At 39.4% G+C, this 24,909-nt stretch overlaps 1 long non-coding RNA gene across 1 annotated transcript in view; it reads left to right on the top strand.

Annotated features, from left to right (window-relative positions):
- The first annotated feature begins 21,078 nt into the window (after window positions 1–21,078).
- LOC311093327 overlaps window positions 21,079–24,909 on the top strand; it is an 85,131-nt gene continuing 81,300 nt past the window's right edge. The window contains exon 1 of the long non-coding RNA XR_014608395.1: window positions 21,079–21,250. This is a non-coding gene — a long non-coding RNA (uncharacterized lncRNA). The remainder of the gene's footprint in view (window positions 21,251–24,909) is intronic.

Below are 24,909 nucleotides of genomic sequence, written 5' to 3'. Positions count from 1 at the left end.
AAATGAACGACCCATCACTGGAGTAGATTGTATGTTTTTACATTTAGATATATAATTATTTGTTATACATTACTGAATTTATGCTTTTAAAAAAGATGCCGCAGAATGTGACGTCATATCACGACCGTTGCAAAGTGCGAAGAACTGTCAGTAATACGATCGCTTCCTTACTGTATCACCAGAAAATTAGATTATTATAGTTTAAACAATACACAAAACACCTCAGAATACAGACAATTGTAACATCTCACAGACTTAAAGCTAATGGTAAAACTACTGATTTCAATGTCAACGGAAACGTTTTTTTTTTTCACCATAGAATACAGCTTCGCCTAACAAAGTGTACATAGGGGGTAAAATTCTTATTTTAACTGTAACTGGGTAAGAAATTGCATTGTTATTGTTAGAAATGTCTTGAATAACGTTACTCACCCAACTTTAGCAGGATCCGTCGAAAGTTCTTGACTGTCGACTCCAATGGCGGCAAAAAAAGTTTCTCGAACACAGTCCACAGCTCTCAGTGACACGCGCAGTAGGCGGGGTCAGGCCACAAACTTAAATTTCAGTCATTGATCCAAGTAAATTCACTCTCATTACATGTACAACCTAGGTAATTTACATTTCTTCAAAAAAACAAAAATACATCTCCTTATATATAATATTTATAATATTTGAATTGATCTAAAATGAGTGATTTGTGTTCATCCAATGAATGCCCATGAGCACTTTTTTGAGTGCACGCGCCGAATGCCATCCTCGCACGGGCGCGTTTCTGCACCGCGAGCGCTCAGAAAGGATCCGCGCGCACAAACCTGTGTCCCGCGAGCACGGGGCTGTGACGCACTCTCGCTCCACCCTTTCTACGCCCTAGCAACTGGGTCGCTTGTCAAGTTGACTTTTGAGACTTTGGAGGCGGGGACAGTGGCTGATGTCTCCGCTCATTTGATTGGTCACTTTCAACACAGATCATGACAAGACATGCGATTGCAGGTGCAATCAATTGATGTTTGAGAGAAGAATAATTTTCATGGGCCATCATGTCGGAACAAGTAAGTCACAAATGCACTGTAATATTGCAAGTTAGCTACATTTTTGTCGTTCGAAAAACTAATAGCAGAAGTTTTCTGCCCTCCTTACTGAAATTTGCTAAAGCTAGCTACCCCTTAGTTAAAACTGCTATATTTAAATAACTTGAAGATCAACCAATTAACGTTACTGCATTTAGTTAATCTTCCAATTATTTACATTTAGCGGTTTTAGCTAAGGGGTAGCTAGCTTTAGAAATGCAGTAATTTGTCAATTGGTAAAATTATTAGCGTACAAACCTGTGTATGCTAATTGGAAAATATGCATATATTATTTTCGTGACTGACAACTTTGAAATGGTGGTTTGTGTGTGTGAGACCGTGAGACATTATTAACTATACTTTGTTCTGTCTCGCAACAGCTAAGACATTCTTCAAAGGCTTTTGCATAAAATAGAACTGGGATTCAACACAACAGCACTGAATTTGGATTACTTCGAATTCATTTGTCGTCAGGAGCTGTATCTTCTGCAGGCCCTATCTAATCATGTAGAAGTACCTCCTGCTATCACCCAGGCTTTGCAAGAGCACTTTAAGCTTGTGAGGAACGTCCAGCCCCATGTTTCACGGTGGAAGTTTCTGGTGGTACCACAGGGCGACCCAGAATTTTTATTGGAGAACAAGGCTTGAAAGAAATGCTCCATACTCAACTTTCTTTGACTTGCATAGCTAAACTGATGTGTGTTTCAAGAAGCACAATCTTCATACGAATGGATGAGTACGAGCTCTCTGTCAGGAACATGTATAGTTCCATCAGTGATGATGAACTTGACAGTTTGGTTGCTTCAATCAAGAATCATTTACCAAACGCTGGCTACAGGATGGTCAGAGGGAGACTGGAGTCAATAGGCAATAGGGTTCAGTGGAGAAGAATTGCAGCCTCCATGCATAGCATCATCTCAAGGCTGTCAAGTCTTGTCTGTGTTGTACGCAGAGTTTACACTGTACCAGGAGGACCCTTGTCTCTGGTACATGTGGACACAAACCACAAGTGAATCAGGTTTGTATTAAAGTCAAGTTTATTTGAAGGTAATTAATCTAAGGTGAAGGTAGCATTAAGGCCCTTGCACACTGAGTCTGAAATTTTCGCACGTTAAAAAATAAATACGACCTCATGTTTTGTCAATCACGCTTACACACTGCCTCCGAAACTTTCGTCCGTCATAAAAAAATTCGGATTGGGTTTCTGCGTTTTTCGCATCCGTAGCAAACATTTTGAATGGTGTTTTGACAATTCAGAGCCACCGAATCACGAATACGAAAAAACGCATACGAGAATTTTGGACTCAGTGTGCAAGGACCTTTACTCTTGAGTGATCTATGGTCGTGTGATCATATGCATAATGTACTGAGTGTTGTTTTTTTCCTTTTCTTTATATATTTCTTTATACATGTATTTTTGTATTTCTGTTTTTGTTTTACTCTTCCTATAAATTTGTTAACCTGTTTAAAATGTTAAGGAAGCGCCGTTACGTCATGTGTTAGTTTGAGCGCTCTATTTTCGCGGGATGTCATGACGTTGAGAGGTACTGTATGTTTTTATCAGCTCCTCAAAGAAGTGCTTAAATATTGTTAATTACTTAACGTTTATGGATTTTATGTGTTTGTTTGTTAACTTTTTTCTTTAATGAGAGATTAGTAATCCAAGCTGTGAACATAAGAGTATGTTTAATTGAAGTATGAGTTCGAGTAACTTAATGGCCGCTTGATGCTTGTGATGTTGTTGCATATTCTGATGCGTTTCGTTATAGAACTATGTATTCTTCGTTAAAACTGTAAATAATTCAAATGTCCACACGAGTCTCAGGGTTCAATGAATACTTTGTATTGTTACAATCGTGCAGCAGGTAGCATACAGGCAAGTGTTCAAAACTAAAACTCCCCGCAACCGTGTGCGTACATAACAGAATGCCCTTAAAGCTATAAAGTCACATTTACATGTGCACATTAAATGACATCTCCCCTTTCAAGTTTTGTTTCTTTCTCTGAGGATACACAAGATAACGAAGATATCCTTACTGTTCCTATAACTGAACATTTGAACGGTACTGCACTTGATTAAACAGTAAGGCACTAGTATCAGTAGGCTTAACTCATCAAACATTACTCTGTGCAATATATAAACGAGCATTAGAACATAAGCTCTCTTTGCAGTGTAAATAAACTTTTCAGTCCACAAAATCAACAAACATTTCCTTTAAGTCATCTTTTTCCCTCCCCACAGTGCATGGCTCCAAAGATGAACAAAGTAGCCACACCTTGACAGATTCAACCTTTCAAAAGGTTTACTCAGTCTACCAGACCGGGTATGGAACAGTCCAGTCTGAGTCTCTGGCGGTTTGACACTGGAGGTTGGTGATGCAGTGTCAGCGAAGACTGCAGTGTCAGGCTGCTGTGTGGCAGCACCTTACTGTAGTCCATCTGGAGCTAGAGGGTGAGTGTCTCCAGCTGCCGGAGGAACATGCTGCAAGTGACGCCGGTTGCGTCTCAAAGTTGTTCCCTGAGGTGTTTCAATAACAAAGGAGCGTGGTGTGGTGCTGTCTCCCGTGACAACGGCAGGTGTTCTCCAGGCTTTCTGATGGTCCAGCTTCATGAGGACGGGATCACCTGGCTTTAAAGAAGGCAAGGGCCTAGCTCCATGGCGCTGATTAAAGTAGAATGCTTGTTTCCCCTTTTCCCATGCATCCTTAGTCCTGACCGTTTCCAGATCAGGCCATCGGGGCTTTAGATTTGCCTCCAGTGTTGGAAGGGTTGTCTTTATCTTCCGGCCCATGAGTAGCTCTGCCGGGCTCACGCCTGTGGTGGTGCAAGGCATTGACCGAAAGCACATAAGGGCAAGCAGAGGGTCTTTCTGCGTGTGGTTGTCGGCATGTGAAGTATTTCCAGGTACCGGGAAAAATAGTCAGACACGACAAAATAAGTGTGTTTGTTATGATCACACAGGTCCATAGCAAGTCTCTTCTCTTCTCTTCCGGTCAGTCTCTTCTTTCCGCTGGCTGGGTTTCATCTCACGGCATACCTGACAGGACTGGATTTTTTGTTGGATTGCTGTTGAGATGCTGGGCCACCATACGGACGCATGGGCTCGCTCTCTACACTTTGTCAAACCTTGGTGTCCGTCATGTATTCGGTTCAGGATGTCTTTTCTCCGCACATCTGGAATCACCATACTGCTGCCTCTGATGACGATCCCATTGCATTCAGATAATTCAGCTTTCATGGGAAAATACTCTCTGATTGCTGCTGGGACGTGGCCTATGTACTCTGGCCACCCTGACTTTATGTACTGCAACACCAGTTGAAGGTTACAGTCGGCTGCTGTAGCTGTCTTTATGGCCTCAAGCTTACGTGGGGTTGCAGGCAGGCTGTACAACGGCTGCTATATAGCACGCTACGTCTGAGTGAGTGTCAGTCTCCGTTTCCAGGCACTGTAGTGGACTCTGTGAGAGTGTGTTAGCCACTGTTAAGGTCTTCCCTGGTGCATATTCGGCCATCGGTTTAAGTCTCATAAGTCTCATGAGCAGTCTTTGGCACTGTATTGGCACGTTGTCCAGGTCTTTCTGATTCATGAGTGGCACCAGAGGTTTGTGGTCGGTGACCAATTTGAAGCTCTCAAGGCCACACAGATACTTTTCAAATTTTTCACAGGCCCAGACGCTCGCCAAACACTCCTTCTCAATCTGTGCATATCTGGTCTCGGCATCAGACAGGCGACGTGAGCAGTATGCCACAGGTTTCCATTCCTCCTCATGTAGCTGCAACAGTACTCCGCCTATGCCATAACTGCTGGCTTCAGGTGAGACAGCATTAGGGCCGGTTCACATCGTAGAACTTCAGGACTGGAGAAGTGGACAGGATGTCTTTAATCCACTGGAATGCCTCCTGCTGAGAATGGTCCCACGTCCATACTGACTTGGACTTTTACAGGTCATAAAGTGGCTGACACACTGTAGACAAATTTGGAATGTATCTCCCCAAGTAATTGAACATGCCCAAAATACGCTTTAGGTCTTGCACGTTCTGTGGTGGTGGGAGCTAGCGGATTGCCTTGACTTTTCCAGGGTCGGGCCTCACACCTCATTTGTCAATGACATGACCCAAGAAGTGAAGCTGGTCCTGCCTAAACTTACATTTTTCTTTGTTTAGCTTCAGGCCGGCTGACTCGATCCTTTCCAGCACCTTGCTGAGACGTTGGTCGTGCTGCTCTGGAGAATCTCTGTTAATTTGTTTACTCAGGACTGTATTGCACTGGTTCAAACTAGCTGTGCTCGCACTGGTGTGTCGGTCAGAAGTAACAATTTAATTAAGTCCAGCATGAATAATCAGCACAATGAACGGCACAGTCAGACCACAGGGCATTGCATGGAATTATCTTATCAGATGTGGTATCTGAGGTAGTATGTTGTGTGGTCTGAAACAGTGAATAATAAACAATAATTAGCTAATATCAATGATTTCCATCATTATTAACAACTGGCATTTATCCCAATATCGTTCTATTATAAACATAACATTACTTACAGTAATACCGATTTTTACCACTAGGTGGCGCATGGCGCTCATAAACGGAATTATCCGAAATGTCCTTTGCTGAGTCATTACTAGCGGTGTAACGGTACGTGTATTCGTACCGGACCGTTTCGGTACAGGGCTTTCGGTACGGTGTACGCGTGTACCGAATGACTGAATGCAATATTTTGTGTGCGGAACATAGGTACATTTTCGTGTTTCCACACGAACATATTAAGTGGCGGAAGTCTCTGCGTTCAGCGCAAATCCCGCCCTGCATCTGATTCTAAAGTTTTCATTGGTCATGTCAATATGTCAATCACTGTACAGATTGCCCTACACCAACACTAATCTCTAAACCTACCCGTCGTCACTGTAACCTAAACCAACGAAATCGACTGCAGGGCGGGATTTCCGCTGAAGTGGTTTTGAAAATAAATAAATCACAAACCGCGCGCTGTACAACAGCCACTGTCTATGACATCACTACAACTAGGAAAAAAACGACCGTAATTCAAACGCAGCTCCCGTCGGCATTTAAACAGACCTTTGCTGTTAATTCCGATCGGGCCAACGCAATAACGAAAGCAATTGGTGTTTTTATAGCAGCTGATCTACGACCATACTCGGTTGTTGAGAACACTGGTTTTAAGTTCATGATGAAGGTGATTGAGCCCAGGTATGAAATTACTTCTCGTCCACATTTCAGCCAAAAAGTTATACCCGCCCTTTATGAACAGGCTAAAACTGCTGTTGTCCATGAGCTGTCTAAGGCATCTGCTGTAGCACTCACAACTGATGGATGGACATCTAGAGCTACCGAGAGTTAATTAACAGTTACTGCCCATCACATTACTCCAGAGTGGAACATGGTAAGCCATGTTTTGCAAACCCGCCCCATTTATGAACAACACACAAGCACAAATCTGGCAGAGGGACTTAAGATGACAGTGTTGGAGTGGAAGTTGGAGAGGCCAGGAACTACAATTCCTGTCACAACAGACAATGCTAGGAATATTGTCAATGCAGTCAGTGAAGTTGGACTGGGCCCTCAAATTGTTTTGCACACACAATTAATTTAGCATCACAGAAAGCAACAGGTCTCAACCAGGTGTCCAGAGTGCTAGGTAGAGTCAGAAGGGTTGTGTCTTTTTTTCACCGTAGCCCAACAGCTGCACATATTTTAGAGAGCAAACAGGAAATGCTTAATATACCAAAACACACCCTTATTCATGATGTCACCACCCGCTGGAACTCCAGTTATGATATGCTTGAGAGGTACCTTGAACAGCAAGCAGCTGTGTACTCTGCACTGACAGAAAAGGCCCTCAAGAAGAATAAAGAAATAAGCACGTTGTCTGACCAGGATCTGAAAATAGCAGAGGATGTACTTGAGGTTCTTAAACCACTAAAAACCATCACAACACTGATGAGCACTGAATCCACACCTTCAGTATCAATGATCCTCCCCCTCCAAACCACAGTCCTCAACTCTATGGCACCCAACGAGGAAGACAGTCCAACTGTGAGAGAAATCAAGGCTGCCATCACAGAAAACCCGAAGAACAGATACTCTGCTTGTCATGACTTCCTCCACAAATGCACAGTTCTTGATCCGAGGTTCAAGGCCCTTCCTCATGTGGATGATGCCTGTCGTGACAGAATCTACAACAACCTCATCACAGAGATTGCAACCATGGAAGAACAGGTATTGTGTTAATTTGTGTGTAAAATATCTTCACTGTATAATTTGAAATACTTGCTGCTTTGAAACAATCTGCATTGTTAAAAAAGCTTATATAAATAAAGATGACAGTGCCAGTAGTAATTAAAGTTTTGTCATTTTATTTTGCAGAGTGAGGGGGCCACAGCAGTTAGTTCATCCCCAGTGACAGGACACCCAGAGGCTTCATCTCCTCCTGTCAAGAAGTCAGCCATGGCTGAACTGTTTGGTGAACTCTTCAAGACTCAGGTGGGAAACAAGCCTACTTTGCAGCTGGTGAAGGAAGAGGTTAGCTTATACAAGGTTGTGGACTGCATTTCACTGGATTCAAACCCACTTGAATGGTGGAGGACCAATGAGGCCACATATCCTCATATTGCCAAGTTAGCAAAGCACTACCTTGCCGTACCTGCTACCTCAGTCCCTAGCGAGAGGGTATTTTCTACAGCTGGAGACATTGTAACTGCCAGCAGATCTGCCCTTTCCGTAGACAATGTGGACAAGTTAATTTTTTTGACAAAAAACATGAAAGTTGAATGAATCTGAGCAGGCCTTCAGCCTGGAGCTGTTCATGCTGCACTTTAGACTGTGGAAAAGTTCTTAAAAATATGAGCAGGTCTAAAAACTGAAACTGTTGATGCTGCACTTTACACTTCCTCCATCTGCTCGAGGTGAACCGAAAACAACTGATACCAGCTCTCAGTGATATGTGTCGGGTCCCCGTTTTGATAACAGTAACTTTCTCAAATGTTTACAGAACAAACGGGAACCCAGTGTGCCTGTATCTTCCTCTATTGCTGTTCTATTACAAGATAGAAAGTCTAAGGCCTTCAATAGCCGTACAGCAAACCTAACTAATCTGGTGCCTCTTACACGTCAAACTAATATTGCTGTGGGGAAAAGTAAGTCTGTTAAGTTAGCACTCCTTAACATTCGCTCACTTAAAAATAAATCACTTCTAGTCAACGACTTAATAACCACAAACAATCTGGATTTTATGCTTCTAAATGAAACCTGGCTAGAAGACAGCTGCAGTGCAACAATCCTCAATGAAGCAGCCCCCCCGAACTTTACTTTTATGAGTGTCTGCAGAGCTGTTAAGAGAGGTGGGGGTCTAGCTGCTCTTTTTAAAGATATCTATCAATGTAAGCAAATATCATTTGGGAATTACTTGTCTTTCGAATATCTGGGTATTGTGTTAAAAGGTGCTCCACGCATTTTACTTATCATTATTTACAGGCCTCCAAAATACTCTCCAGCCTTTGCTGAGGACTTTACAGAACTGTTATCAACAATTACATCAGAGTTTGACTGTTTTGCCATTGCTGGAGATTTAAACATCCACATAGATAATGCAGAAACCAATATGGCAAAAGAAATCAATACTGTTTTAAAAACTTTTGATCTGACTCAGCATGTTCATGGACCCACACACAATCGTGGACACACTCTAGATTTACTTATCAGTAAGGGTCTAAACATTTCATCGATTGTTATTAAGGATGTAGCACTGTCTGATCATTTCTGTATTTTCTTTGATATATTGATCTCTCCTGCCACTGAAGCTAGATCTGTGTCTGTCAAGAAGAGATGCTTAAATGAGAACACTAGTGTACTATTTATGAAGGCTATATCCTTAACACCAAGCATATCTGCAGACTCTGTTGATTTTCTCCTTGATTCCTTTAACTCAAAAGTTAAAAGTGTAATTGATGATATTGCTCCTGTTAAAGTCAGGAAGAAGAGTGGCAGACAAAAAGCACATTGGAGAAACTCAACAGCAGTGCAAAATATGAAAAGACAATGCAGAAAAGTAGAGCGCATATGGCGGAAGACAAAACTTGTAGTCCATTATAACATCTACAAAGACTGCATCCATGCTTTTAATATGGAACTAGGCAAAGCTAGACAGACTTTCTTCTCAAATATTATAAACAGTAATTTAAACAACACACGCACTCTTTTTGCTACTGTAGAGAGACTGACAAACCCCCCAAGCCAGATTCCCAGTGAAATGCTCTCAGACAACAAGTGTAGTGAGTTTGCCTCTTTCTTCTCTGAGAAAATCAATAATATCAGAAAGGCGATCAGCACATCTTTGAGTTGCCCTGGGGTTAGACAGACCATCAAACCACCTGAGAAAGTAGATACTATGTCTGACTTCAAAGAAATTGATGGCAAAATTTTGGAAGAAACCGTACAGCACCTTAAAACATCAACCTGTGCTCTTGACACACTTCCCACATCATTTTTCAAAAGTGTGTTAAACAGTTTAGAAGCAGATCTTCTAGAAGTGGTAAATGCCTCACTTCTCTCTGGGAGTTTTCCAAACTCCCTGAAAACTGCAGTTGTCAAGCCCCTCCTGAAAAAGAACAATATGGATAAGACCATATTAAGCAACTATAGGCCGATCTCAAATCTTCCTTTCATAGGCAAGATCATTGAAAAAGTTGTCTTCAATCAGCTGAACAAATTCTTATGCTCGAATGGATACTTTGACAATTTTCAATCTGGTTTCCGACTGCACCACAGCACAGAGACAGCGCTCATAAAGATAATAAACGATATTCGCTTAAATACTGATTCAGGCAAATTATCAGTGCTGGTACTACTCGACCTCAGTGCTGCATTTGACACTGTCGATCATAACATACTTCTTGACAGGCTGGAAAACTGGGTGGGGCTTTCTGGGAAAGTCCTAAAATGGTTCAGGTCATACTTAGATGGGAGAGGTTATTATGTGAGTATAGGAGATCATAAGTCTGAGTGGACATCCATGACATGCGGAGTCCCTCAAGGCTCAATTCTTGCGCCACTCCTGTTCAACCTGTATATGCTCCCAATGAGCCAAATAATGAGAAAGAACCAAATTGCTTACCACAGCTATGCAGACGACACACAGCTCTACTTAGCCCTATCGCCTAACGATTACAGCCCCATTGACTCCCTGTGCCAATGCATCGATGAAGTCAACAGTTGGATGTGTCAAAACTTTCTTCAGTTAAACAAAGACAAAACTGAAGTCATTGCATTTGGAAACAAAGATGAAGTTCTCAAGGTGAACGCATACCTTCACTCTAGGGGTCAAACAACTAAACATCAAGTCAGGAATCTTGGTGTGACACTAGAGTCAGACCTTAGTTTCAGTAGTCATGTCAAAGCAATAACTAAATCAGCATACTATCATCTAAAAAATATTGCAAGAATTAGATACTTTGTTTCCAGACAAGACTTAGAGAAACTTGTTCATGCTTTCATCACCAGCAGGGTGGATTATTGTAATGGACTCCTCACTGGCCTTCCCAAAAAGACCATAAGACAGTTGCAGCTCATACAGAACGCTGCCGCCAGGATTCTGAGCAGAACCAGAAAATATGAACATATCACACCAGTCCTCAGGTCTTTACACTGGCTCCCAGTTAAATTTAGGATTGATTTTAAAGTATTATTACTGGTATATAAATCATTTAATGGCCTAGGACCTCAATATATTGCAGATATGCTCACTGAATATAAACCCAACAGATCACTCAGATCACTAGGATCATATCAGCTAGAAATACCAAGGGTTCACTCTAAGCATGGCGAGTCCGCTTTTAGCTATTATGCCAGCCGCAGCTGGAACCAGCTTCCAGAAGAGATCAGATGTGCTCCTACAGTAGTCACTTTCAAATCCAGACTCAAAACACATCTGTTTAGCTATGCATTTAATGAATGAGCACTGTGCCAATGTTCGTCCGACTGTTTGTACTGTACTGTATTTTATTTTTTATTTTTCTAAACTGTTTTAATTATTCTTATTTCTTTTTATTATTTTAATTTCTTCTATGTAAAGCACTTTGAATTGCCACTGTGTATGAAAAGTGCTATATAAATAAACTTGCCTTGCCTTGCCTTGCCTACACTTTGTAAAAGTTTTATATATTTTTTAAATATGAGCAGGCCTACAACAAGCTGGGATTGGTAATGCTGCACTCACTGTAATCATATTTATTTATATTTTTCATTATATTTTATTATGTGATATTGGTTTGAGACTGAGAGTATTTTATTTAGTGGAGAACTTTGCAGCAGTATTTTATTTCTTATTCTTTTTTATTTTATATATATTTTATTATATTTTATTAAAAAGTGTTTAAAAAAGTGTAAGTAAATTGTTAAAAAAAGTTTATAGTAATAAACAACCTGCAGTTTAATGTTTGCATTTCTTTCCTTTACTGTACCGAAAATGAACCGAACCGTGACTTTAAAACCGAGGTACGTACCGAACCGTGATTTTTGCGTACCGTTACACCCCTAGTCATTACACAATAAGCTAACACATATATATAATTACAGAAAGACCATCTATACATTATTCAAACATACATTTATACACAGGGAAAGCATTAATCAGTGATCAGTATTATACTGAACTCAAGTGTATTTGGAATATACATATTAAATGAACATCTTAGGCTAGACTCTAGGATAGTCGTCACCTCAGAGATAAACGAACTCACGATGTTTTGATTATTCATCGTATGTGACACTCAATAGAAAACACTCATTAAATTACTTACATGGTATCATTGACGCACAACTTAAACATATCCACTTTGACCATGCAAGTTAAGTTCAGTGCTAGAGAAACTCAAGTGGTACCTAGCATGGTCGCTCATCAGGAACAGAAAGTGACTGACGTCATGGAGTAACAACTGATCTGATTGGTTGTTCCTTCCCAACAATCTCCATACACGAGGACATCATCGCCATTGAGGGTCTCTACATTTTACGTTTGAAGATTTCCGGAGCACTTGTGATTCCGAATGGGAGTCTTTTAAACGCATATCTCCCAAAGGGTGTTATGAAGGTGGTTAACTTGGTGCTTTCAGGATGCAGAGGTATCTGCCAAAACCTGGAGGCGGCATCCAGTGACGTGAACATGGTTGCGCCACTTAGTTTAGCAGTAATTTCCTCAGCAGTTGGAAGGACGTACCTCTCTCTCCTTACAGCCTCGTTTAACCTCTTCAAATCAACACAGATGCGCACCTTCCCATTTTTCCTTGGAACTGGCACCATAGGTGCACACCAGTCAGTCACAGGCTCAATCACCTCATTTTCCTCCATGCGTTTTAATTCCTCTTTTACTTTTTGCAGTAGAGGCAACGGGACACGACGAGCAGTGTGCACTGTGTATGGCTCAGCATTATCTCTTAACAGGATTTTAACAGGTTCGGTTTTGAGTGTTCCGTGCTCACCGAATGCTGTGTGGACTTCCTCGACACGTTTCACAAGCCCCATGGTCATTGCGGTAGCTCTGCCTAGCAGATTGTTCCACCGATGACGTAGACTGGAAAACAGTATGGCTTTCCTTTATATTCTGTGCTGGCTTGGAACTTTCCTAAACAGTCCAACTGACCACCTGGACTGCACAGTGTGATATTAGATGACTCCAATTTCTTGTCGGAAACTAGTTTGTTGAACGCCTCTGCTCCCATAATATTTACATCTGCACCCGTGTCAATTTTGAATTTGACCGGTGTTGTTCCAATTGTAAACTGTATTGTCCATCGTTCATCACTTCTGTTTTAATTTGTGACTGCACCCAGGAAGTATGGTGTCTGTGAAACAGTCTCTGTCACTTCTCTGACTGATTTACTATAACATTTCTTTTCCCAGTGACCCACCTTCTTACACTTGTTGCATGTGGAGTTCTTGGCTGTTTTCCACAGTTTGAGTCTCCTTGATCATTTTCTCTCTTTTTAGGTTTCCACTTGGGCTTTCCTCTGCCTAATCCTCTCCCGCGGATTTCCTGTACTGCTGCATGTGACTCCCCCTGCAGGTGAACTTGGATTGCAACCTCCTCAGACTGGCGAACAGTTGTAATCGTTTGGGCAAGTGTAAGATCAGCCGTTAGCTGCAATTTACGTGACAAATCCTTGTCCAAAATGCCCACTACAATGCGGTCGCAGATGTGTTCGTCTCTATTTACACCAAAGTCGCAGTGTTCTGATAGCTCATAAAGGGCTCTGATAAACATTTCAGCTTTCTCACCGGGCCGCTGCGATCTCTGGTGAAAACAGGCGCTCGTGAATCACGTTGCGTTTAGGATAGAAGTATGCGTCATGCCCATATGCACATGTCTTCTCATCCCCCTCCGTCTCAAATGTGAAAGACTTGAAAATGTTTTCAGCCTCTGGCCCCATGGCATAAATCAGCGAACTGACCTGCACTTCGCCGTCCTCTTTACTCAGTTTAGTGGCCAGCCAAAATCACAGGAAACGTTGCTTCCAGTCAGCCCATTTATTTGGACGATCAAAAGCGAAACTTTCCGGAGGATGAAACTTGGCCATCTTTTTAGAGAAGCAATGTGTCCGTCAAACGCTTCTGACGCCATGCAAATAATTCAAATGTCCACACACGAGTCTCAGGGTTCAATGAATACTTTGTATTGTTACAATCGTGCAGCGGGTAGCATACAGGCAAGTGTTCAAAACTAAAACTCCCCGCAACCGCGTGCGTACGTAACAGAATGCCCTTAAAGCTATAAAGTCACATTTACATGTGCACATTATATGACAAAAACAAGGAGTTACAGTTGCATTCATGTTATGAGTTGTACATTTGTAATGGTGTAAAGTTGTATTTGTTATCTTGAATGATCTGTGTGTTGTTTAAATGTATTTTCTGTTATAAAACGGTTATTCTCGGTCCTTGATTCTGATTGGTCAATAGCTTTATTTTATTCATGATGGCTATGACCGCAACGTAAACATGTTCTCATTGATATTGTTCATTGAAGCTTATAGAGTAGAGTATTGTGAGAGATCGAGTAAGTGAGTGTACCTGCATTTACAGTAGATATAGCATTTTCCTTCAGGTCAGTCCTAGCCTAGAAATCTAGACACACCTTAGCAATATGAAGGTAAAAGAGAAGGTACTCGAGAGCACGTAGATGTGAATTTGAGAACTTGTACAATAAATATTCATACTTGTACGCAAAAATTTACACTCACAGCTCCAATGTGAAAACCTGTAAAATAAAAATTGAATGTTGAATGTAAAAAAAGTTGAATGTTGAAATTTGCACTCGCAGACAATAGTTTACAATAATTTACACAACAAATGTGTAAAATACAATGACAGACACAAACTTGTAATATATATATTTGCACTTATTCTTACATTCACACTCGCAGTACAACCTCAATTAGGCAATTGCAACTTCTCAAATCTGTCACTGCAATTTAAAATTTCGCGCCTTGACTTTTGCTACTCTTTTCGCGATATATTAGATGCAAAACTAACTTGTGCACTTGCAACACAGTGGCGGCGAGAGAAAGGGGGGCGGGAGCGTTCAAAGGAGCCGTTTTATTTGTTGGATCCTTGCCAATGAAATGGGACTTCTATTGTACGTGATGATGTCACGAAACCCGCCTCCTCGTGGACGTTCACATCTACGTGCTCGAGTTTTGATACTCTTTTACCTTCATAGAACAAACGCCCTTCAGCCGGGACTTATTCACGATGCAGCACAGCCTCTTGTACCTTATTACTTATATTGCTATGCAATGAGACATTATGTAATGAATGACTGGAACGGCTATAGACCAGAGATTCTCCTTGTTAGAGTCTGATGGTGTCTGTAATGTTTTGACACAGGTCAGTTCACCTAAAGCAAAGGAATGGCGAACTCTGATGGCGTCATCAAATCTTACTCCCTCGACGAGACGACAGGTGTGTGTGTGTGTAGTGAGTCCAAAGATGAATCACATGGGCCTATATTTCTAATAATGACCCAGCAAATTAGACAGACCACTGTTAAGAATGAAGGACTTCACACAACCTTTTCCAGCACTTTTCAAAGCTCAAAAGTTTGAATATTATCCAATTTTAATGTTAATTTTAATGTGATGACAAAAAACGTTTTTTTCTTCATCTTTCAAAGATTTTCCCCATTTGTAAAACTAAAAGTTTCATGAAATTACCACTATAACCAGTAGATGGCAGCAGGGGAGCACTTATTGGCACATTAGCCATTTCCACTCCTTAATGCATTTATTTTTTAGTTTATCATATCACTATTGTAAGATTAACAATCTATTTATAATGAAGTGTGAAGTATATATTTGCAGGAAAGGTCACAAATTCTCATGAAAAATGAAAACTTTTCTTCTGATAGCGAATTAAATTAAATAGACAGCGAGTAAAGCGCACTTCCTTTTAATCACTGAAGCTGTCTGTCAGTTCAGCAGCGTAAACTCATTGAGAACAAAGAGGCGAAAGGCTTTATATAGACGTCTGAAAAGAATTCACAGAACGCATGACACCTCAAGACTTCGGATTAGATAAATTATCTGTAAGAGACTGATAAATTATGAGGGGAAATTTTAGTACTGATGTACTGATTAGGATCTGATTGATTATCTGTAAAAGACTAATAAATAATAAGGGGATTTCCAAAGATGACGACCTAAAGAATGTGAAAGGAGAAGATGAAGGCAGATGCTGATTCTTAGGAACAGTCTCTCCGGTGTCAGATGCTCTTGCCATTGATGCCTCTGACAGACAACGCTTGTAAACTCTTGATGTTGTTTTGTCTTGTGTTTTATATATTAGTACTTTATATGTAAACTAGTAAACCTGTAAATAATAAAACTATATTTAATTGAAACTGAGAAGCTCGCCTGCCAAAAGTCTTTGATTTCTACAAAAGTGAGTTGAACAGACCGCGGAGAAGTCTTCTGACCTATGGATTGTAAGTATTAAAATTCAGATGCTTATGATTAAGAACAGATTTGACTTACTTTACTTAACCTGAGAATAATCAAAATAAGGTAAAAGGTGTTTAAAAATATGCACCATAAAACAGTTTACATAGTGTAAATACTATCTATCGCTATTTTCACTTAGTTTAAATACAGTCGATTGCTACAATTATATTGTATATTGAATACGTAGTGAATCTAGTTTCTATTTACACTGTGTTATATTTACTGAGTTCTACATGGTTCTTCCTTGTTTAACAAGACATGAGAAAACTACAAAACAAAATCTTAATCATGTCACATCTTGTACGCCAGGAAAAGTGCTTCAATTGTACCTTTTCTTTTAAATTCCAAACGATACTGTAGCACATTATGATATTGAACAGTAAACACTGATGAAACGTACCTGAATACAACTCAAATCCTATTGTGCATGCAATAACGTCACACTAACAAAATTATTTGTTTAGGGATTGTCAGTTCATTTGCATTGTCAGATCCTTATGTACAGCGTAAGACGACACTGAGCACTAGTTATATAAATGATAATTTTTCCAAAAAACACAGACCATAATGTATTCCATGATTCCTTTCCTTTGTGCAAACGTAGAGGGTTTGAAGACAATTATGATGTGATAATCTCCGTGTTTAACCAAGACTTATATTGTAGGAGGACATGTGAAGGTTAGGGTTACAGCTTATTAAAATGGGGACTCTTTTGTAATGGGTCCATTTGAAGTTTATTTTACAGATATCAGATTAATTTATTTGGTTGGGAGGGCCTTAATTCAACAATAAATAGAGCATCATTTCTGAGCAGAATATTATTCAACTAGACCTTCTTCAGACTGCTGGTTCGTATTAGTATTTATATCTATATTTAATAGCACATTTTTGGTTTGAAATTTTTTGACAGGGCATAATATTCCTCATATTAATAATATTTTGGATAAAAAATAAATATAGCAATTGTTTATAAACAAATATTAATAAAGCTATTTGTTGTTTATATAAAAACGTATTATTTTGTTTAAAAGCAGATAACTGGTGACTTGTGAAGGTCTTCTGTGAGGTTGATACATTGACGAATTCCAGGTGAGTTGAAGGTTTATTCACTCTAACATTATAATTGGAATCTGTTAGTTTTCTTATTATTTTTCCCTAATGTGAGTCAATGGCAGCCATATGAACCGTAAGTAGGAAACTTATGAAACTTATGAACCACGATCTGAAATTTTGGAACAGCGCCACCTACAGGTCATGCAATCTTAAAAATGTCTATTTTTGCTAATAATTTTTTGAACAGTTTTATCAGAATCATGATCTTGGTGTCTATGGATTTCTTGTGTCCTTTGCTACCGTTCCTGGGAAATCTCTCCAAAGTTGACCCTGCCTGTGTTTGTCTTGGCATGCTAATGTTTAACATGCTAACCAGTTACCATTCTTTTTAATGTGGCTCTTCAGATATTAGATTAACCATAAGATACATTTGCATTAAGTTGTTTTAGCATGCTAATCTGGTTAAAATATTAAGTAATGCTTTTGTGTGTTCATTCTAACACTGAAGGCTCTCTTCGGCTGCCAGTTGATTCAGCGTCGACTGTAATTCGACATGCCAATAGTGTTTATTGCTTATTATTTTAAATAGCATTTAAATAACACTGATCGTTTAATACTTTAATACACTCTAAAATGATCTTATGTCTGCTTATAGATTTCATTACAATACCTCGGTTTCTCAAAACAAAACTAATCTAAGGAATCTAAAAGGAGGAAGTTAATAATTTGTACAGTGATATTTAAGCACAACAAAATATTAATTCAGTTCCAAAAGAAATAAACATTCAGTCATCCATGTACAGCAGACCAACAGACAGCATTGGTACATTTGTTCAGGGTTTGGGAATGTAATCAAAACATCATATTATACAGTATTTATGATGTCCACATGAGCTGCATCTGCTTACACAAACTTTGATCTTATTTTGAATTAGAAAATCATAATGCAGCCAAAGATAAATTATGAGAAACATAAATGAAATAGAAAAATAACTATTTTAATAAGTTATGTTAAATAGAGGAAAGTTAACAGTCGGTAAGATGATCAAATTACAAGTAATAACACAAATATAATAGAATAAAGATACAAATTAAACAAATTAAGTTCTTCAGGTCTTACAGTAGTATTCAGGTACAAAAATAGTGTAATGTGTAAATTAAATATAGATTAATCCTTAATAAAGAAGTTTATTTTTTATGGTTTGTTAACTATAATAACACTGTTGTAAAGTTTATTGTAAATTGTCTTAGTATCATGGGCGTAGAAGATTCAATTCAATTCACGTTTATTTGTATAGCGCTTTTCACAATACACATCATTTCAAAGCAGCTTTACAGAAAGTGCATGAGTCCATAATACAATTTAGAGTGATCTGTTATCAGTTAACTGTCTAAGTTATGCATTTCAGAAATGTACATTTACAAAATCACAGTTAGCTATAATGAGCTCATTGAAGTAATGAATACTTGTTTTTTAACAAATGATTATGACATTTAGAAAATATGGCATTGGTGCTATATTGATCATAGCAAGATGAAATAAAATAAAATAAAAATAAAGCAAACTCTGCAAAGGCATTTAAAAACCAAAGAACGGAGGCAGGTTAGTCACGTTACACTCACTTTAAGTCATGAGGTTTTTCTATACTATTTTATCATTACATTAGCAGTTTGTTACTTTGTTTAAATAAGGAGAAATTTAAAATGATTCCTTCATAAGCTGAGAAGAGGTGATGTGTTGTTATGTCTTATATCAGGATGGCCATGCGTGTGGTTTTATTTCTAACACTTCTTACTGGGATGTGCGTCGCTGATTCCAAAGGTACGTTTACAATAATGCAAGTAAAAATGCATTGTGTATCATTACATATTGATCAGATCAATTTATTAAAATTATAGGGTGAAATATAGTTTATATTTATTTATTTATATTTATATGTATATGTAATGCTTTGAACCTGTCTTATACTTTTAAAAAAAAATCGATTTCCTATCATCTTGAACAGGGAATCTTGCTCTTAATGGCATGGCTGTGCAGTCCTCCTTAGGCCACCCACAGGGAGATGCTCAACATGCAATAGATGGAAACAGAGACTCAGATTACAAGAAGGGCTCATGCACTTTCACTAAAACTGAGTTTAATCCATGGTGGAGAGTCGATCTTGGAAATGTCTACAGTGTAAGCAACGTTACCATCACTAATCGTGGAGACTGTTGCAAAGACCGCCTTAGAGGAGCTCAGATTCGTATTGGTAACAAGCTGGACAACAACGGAAACAACAATGAGCTGTAAGAAATGTTTCAGTTGTTCTATCATCTTCCCATGTTCATGATGTTCAGTCTGGTTTAATAAAACAGGACGCAAAATTGTAACTCCACAATCCAACCACTCAGCGAGCCACAGCCATGGAGATAGACTTGAACATATTTTATTCAGATTGTGATTAACATTTGTTTCTTGTAGCAGTGCTATACAAAACCATTTGATTTCAATACAGCTGAATTTAATTTGTTAGACGTGTGAATTGTGTTGCGTAGCTTCTGGTTTTCATTTTAACACTGTTCTTGTATTTGCAGGGTTGCAACTCTTCTCACTGCTCCTAATGGCACAGAAACATTTTCATTTGAGTCTGTTAATGGCCGATATGTCAACATATTTTTACCTGGGAATGATGAAATCCTCACTCTGTGTGAAGTCGAGGTGTTTGCAGGTAAGGGACAGAGAGAAGACTGGGATAGAATTTGTGTATCTACTTATTAATGTGTGTATAACTGTTATTATTTTATCAACAGTATCGGACACACCATCGTACATTTGTGGTCCAAGTGAGTTTTCTTCATTACTTTCAATGTTGTCGATAACACGTATATAATATTCTTACTGAACATTTGGTAACCAATAAGGGATAATGCACATCAAAACAGATGTTATCGCAAAATAAACCTGACAGGGTAATCAAGACCCTTGCTTATTACATGGCTACTAGCCACAAAAGAAATCATTTTGGACACAAAATATTGATTTGTGTTGAAATATTTTATAAACTTGCTTGTAATAAACGCAGAGCTTCCGTGAAGAAAAAAATATTCCTAGCAAGACTAACATTTAAGGGATATTGTAGAGTCATGTAAAACAAATAAATAATTACATGGACAGTGGACATATTGATTTGTGTAAAAATAGTATTACATAGCTTACCATTATTTTGCCCATTTTATTGGGATTAAACTTTAGCACATTAAAGTAAAAAGAAAAAAGTTATTGTTTATTATTTTGTTGTACAGGGAATCTTGCTCTTGGAGCCAAAGCTGTCCAGTCTGCCACATACGCTCAAACAGTTGCTCAAAATGCTGTCGATGGCAACAGGAATTCAAATTTCAATCTGGGCTCATGCAGTATGACTAATGCGGACAGGAACCCCTGGTGGAGAGTTGACTTGGGGTTAGTCTACAAGGTAAACAGGGTTAGCATCACTAATCGTGGAGATGCTGCTCCAGAGAGGATCAATGGAGCTCAGATCCGTATCGGCAACAGCCTGGAAAATAATGGCAACAATAATGAGCTGTAAGTATTGTCCCTCAATTAATAATTACACAAGTGGTTAGAAAATGAGTAAATAAGATAACATTACTTTGAATAAATCCTTTTAATATAAAAACTTGCCTTTGACATAAGTATATTTTGATTCGCCCCTCTCTATTTCTCTGTGTGTCTTCACAGGGCTGCGACTGTTGTGTCCATCCCACTTGGAGAGACAAAAACATTTGAGTTTAAGCCTATTAAGGGCCGATATGTGAACATTTTTATACCTGGGCGCAACGAATATCTCACACTGTGTGAGGTTGAGGTGTTTTCAGGTGAGCAATAAAAGGAGAGAAAGATGGTGTGTAGACATTTGTACTATTACTATGTGTATGTTGCCTTAATAATGTTTTTTTGATTTCATTTCCAGATTAAGTGGAATGAGAGGATGTTACGCCGCAGTCCACTGACCCTACAAGCAAAATACCAAACTTCTGTTTTCTGAGCAATACTAATATTGCACTTTTTTCATTGTTTTCATTTTACCTATATGCACCTTTTACCCTTAAGATAAATAAGTTTCAGTGCACATTCAGTCAAGGTTTGTAATGGTTTTAAATGCACCTGATTCTTAACCCGTTTGATCCAGGGTTTGTGTATTTACTTATCTTTGTTTATCTCTGCTTTCCACATCAATAAATTACTACAGCATTGCATGTTGTGTTGTATTGTATGTTTCTGGATCAAAAAAAAGAGGCTTATTTGGATATTTCAGCCCGTTCTCATCCTAGGGCGTCATATATTGACGCTTTTGACATTTCGTCGACATCGAACGCACATGGCACCCTTTTGCGTCAATATGAGAAATGGGCCAGAAGGCGCCTCCTAGTGGTCTAACTCTAACCCTACACTAGACCTAAACCTACCCATAACTGAACAAAGCTCTGTGCGTGTCATATTGACGCTAAAGGGTGCCATGTGCGTTCGATGTCGACGAAATGTCAAAAGCGTCAGTATATGACGTCCAAGGATGAGAATGCGTTGGATATTTACAATGAGGAGGAGGTATAGTGTTGCATAGCTACCCATCTAGGGCTGAGGAGCTGATAACAAAGTAAAGAATTACATTTTACAAAAAAAGAGAAAGAAAAGGAAAACCATGGAGAGAACAAGGATTTCCAACCTTCTGTTCCAGAATCAACAACACAACCACCAAATCAACCAATATTAACTTTTAATTTTCTGTTATAAAGAGTAAAAAAAGGCACAAAAGCAACAAAAACCAAACCAGAAATATCAAAAAGAATAATAATGAAATTAGATACAATAGCTAATAGCTAGGGGAGAGCCTGGCCAAAATAGCAAACAAAACAAAAAACGAACTAACCCAGAAATCTCTCTAAATTACCTGGAGAAAGATAATCCAGAATAATAATTTACATAACTCTTCCCTCTCTCTCCCTTGTAAGAAAAAATGATGTGGATGTCTAAGATCACAAAAATGAAGTTTATTACAGCATAGCAGTGGCAAGGTACACAAAGCACCTTAGGTTCACCGGCGTCAGAATGAACCCAGAACATCCAAATCTTAAACCTTTTATCTTGTTACAGTTTACAACTCTAATGTAAATGAAGTTGCTCTTGTTGTAACCGCTGTGTTAACTTTTTCTTCGTCGAAGCAGATACCAGGAGATGTTGGGATATCTTTTAAGCAGAAGTTACTCTTTATTGAGGCCTTGCTGTGCGTCACTGTAGTCATCCAAGTCTGACTAGCTCAGCACAGTAGAGTTTATACCTTTCAAGAGGGAGAGATACATAGAGGTGGAGACAATCTAAACAAAGCATGCAAATGCAGTACAGGAGGCAACCCGTTACTGGAATTTCCCCGGCCTTGATCTCATCAGCATAACAGTGTCATTCAAATGCATAGATGCTAATCCAATCATACCTTCACATTATCATAGAGACAAAGGCACAGCTGTGCCTTGAGCTTAAGGCGAGACACGGCAGGCAAAAACATTGATTTTCATGCAGTGGTCAGTTTTGAGATTTTGGGCTAGTTTACTCCTTCAATATGTTCTTTCAAGCTGCTATAAAGAAAACGTTGCAAATATACATTAAGATGTTTATTTTATTACATTTTGTTTACTTGCGGCTGTAAGTTTCTCCCGAATTTACCAGGAAGTTAGCATTACAACGCGACATGCCAAGCTCCGTCTGTTTACTGAAGTCTGTCATGACCGGTATCGTTGTGAAGCTCTGAGTCTCCTGCACAACGCTGTGTAACCCAAATATGGGCATTTCCTTTCTATCAGTAACCAATCGTGAATATCCAAAGGGGGATTTAAAGCTAACGCCGATTTCACATTTAGAGCTATTTAAATCTTTAACTGCCGTTTTCTCAAAATGAGTTTTTTGTCATTCTCCAGTAGAAACATCTCAGCCTATGTAGCACATACAGTGGGTACGGAAAGTATTCAGACCCCCTTAAATTTTTCACTCTTTGTTGTATTGCAGCCATTTGCTAAAATCATTTCAGTTAATTTTTTTCCCTCATTATTGTACACACAGCACCCCATATTGACAGAAAAACACAGATTTGTTGACATTTTTGCACATTTATTAAAAAAGAAAAACTGAAATATCACATGGTCCTAAGTATTCAGACCCTTTGCTGTGACACTCATATATTTAACTCAGGTGCTGTCCATTTCTTCTGATCATCCTTGAGATGGTTCTACGCCTTCATTTGAGTCCAGCTGTGTTTGATTATACTGATTGGACTTGATTAGGAAAGCCACACACCTGTCTATATAAGACCTTACAGCTCACAGTGCATGTCAGAGCAAATGAGAATCATGAGGTCAAAGGAACTGCCTGAAGAGCTCAGAGACAGAATTGTGGCAAGGCACAGATCTGGCCAAGGTTACAAAAAAATTTCTGCTGCACTTAAGGTTCCTAAGAGCACAGTGGCCTCCATAATCCTTAAATGGAAGACGTTTGGGACCACCAGAACCCTTCCTAGAGCTGGCCGTCCGGCCAAACTGAGCTATCGGGGGAGAAGAGCCTTGGTGAGAGAGGTAAAGAAGAACCCAAAGATCACTGTGGCTGAGCTCCAGAGATGCAGTCGGGAGATGGGAGAAAGTTGTAGTAAGTCAACCATCACTGCAGCCATCCACCAGTCGGGGCTTAATGGCAGAGTGGCCCGACGGAAGCCTCTCCTCAGTGCAAGACACATAAAAGCACACCTGAAGGACTCCAAGATGGTGATAAATAAGATTCTCTGGTCTGATGAGACCAAGATAGAACTTTTTGGCCTTAATTCTAAGCGGTATGTGTGGAGAAAACCAGGCACTGCTCATCACCTGTCCAATACAGTCTCAACAGTGAAGCATGGTGGTGGCAGCATCATGCTGTGGGGGTGTTTTTCAGCTGCAGGGACAGGACGACTGGTTGCAATCGAGGGAAAGATGAATGCGGCCAAGTACAGGGATATCCTGGACGAAAACCTTCTCCAGAGTGCTCTGGACCTCAGACTGGGCCGAAGGTTCACCTTCCAACAAGACAATGACCCTAAGCACACAGCTAAAATAACGAAGGAGTGGCTTCACAACAACTCCGTGACTGTTCTTGAATGGCCCAGCCAGAGCCCTGACTCAAACCCAATTGAGCATCTCTAGAGAGACCTGAAAATGGCTGTCCACCAACATTTACCATCCAACCTGACAGAACTGGAGAGGATCTGCAAGGAGGAATGGCAGAGGATACCCAAATCCAGGTGTGAAAAACTTGTTGCATCTTTCCCAAAAAGACTCATGGCTGTATTAGATCAAAAGGGTGTTTCTACTAAATACTGAGCAAAGGGTCTGAATACTTAGGACCATGTAATATTTCAGTTTTTCTTTTTTAATAAATGTGCAAAAATGTCAACAATTCTGTGTTTTTCTGTCAATATGGGGTGCTGTGTGTACAATAATGAGGAAAAAAAAAAGAACTTAAATGATTTTAGCAAATGGCTGCAATATAACAAAGAGTGAAAAATTTAAGGGGGTCTGAATACTTTCCGTACCCACTGTATGTACACCAAACTTTCCAGTTATACACTTAGCAGTATTCTGAAGATATTTTCAGAGGGATTTGTTAATAAATCATTCCTGGCCTGATTTATGTGACATTTTAATAAAAAAAAATATGGCGAAAATCTATTTTTTATGGCTATGGACAGTATATTTTGATTCTCTAGGTCAGGGGTTCCCAAAC

This window comes from Abramis brama (assembly GCF_963993115.1).
Source record: "Abramis brama genome assembly, chromosome: 12".
NCBI classification, from domain to species: Eukaryota; Metazoa; Chordata; class Actinopteri; order Cypriniformes; family Leuciscidae; genus Abramis; species Abramis brama.
This window is presented reverse-complemented; position numbering and strand designations above follow the sequence as displayed.